The sequence below is a fragment of the Psammomys obesus genome, unplaced genomic scaffold (assembly GCF_907164565.1).
Source record: "Psammomys obesus unplaced genomic scaffold, mPsaObe1.curated_primary_1811, whole genome shotgun sequence".
NCBI classification, from domain to species: Eukaryota; Metazoa; Chordata; class Mammalia; order Rodentia; family Muridae; genus Psammomys; species Psammomys obesus.
The window spans coordinates 2,509,901-2,510,129 of NW_026590654.1; the positions used below are offsets into that span (position 1 = coordinate 2,509,901).

General features: G+C 22.7%; 1 protein-coding gene across 1 annotated transcript in view; it reads right to left on the reverse strand.

The window, feature by feature from the left end:
• Positions 1–229, reverse strand: part of Adgb (androglobin) — a gene marked incomplete at its 5' end in the record, with an annotated part of 67,054 nt that overhangs the window by 12,330 nt on the left and 54,495 nt on the right. The gene's annotated exons all lie outside the window — the stretch shown is intronic.

Sequence of the window (229 nt, forward strand, 5' to 3'; positions counted from 1 at the left end):
ATTCTATAGTCTATTCTATTCTATAGTCTATTCTATTCTATAGTCTATTCTATTCTATTCTATATTCTATTCTATTCCATTCTATAGTCTATTCTATTCTATAGTCTATTCTATAGTCTATTCTATTCTATTCTATTCTATAGTCTATTCTATTCTATATTCTATTCTATTCCATTCTATAGTCTATTCTATTCTATTCTATTCTATTCTATTCTATTCTATTCTATTC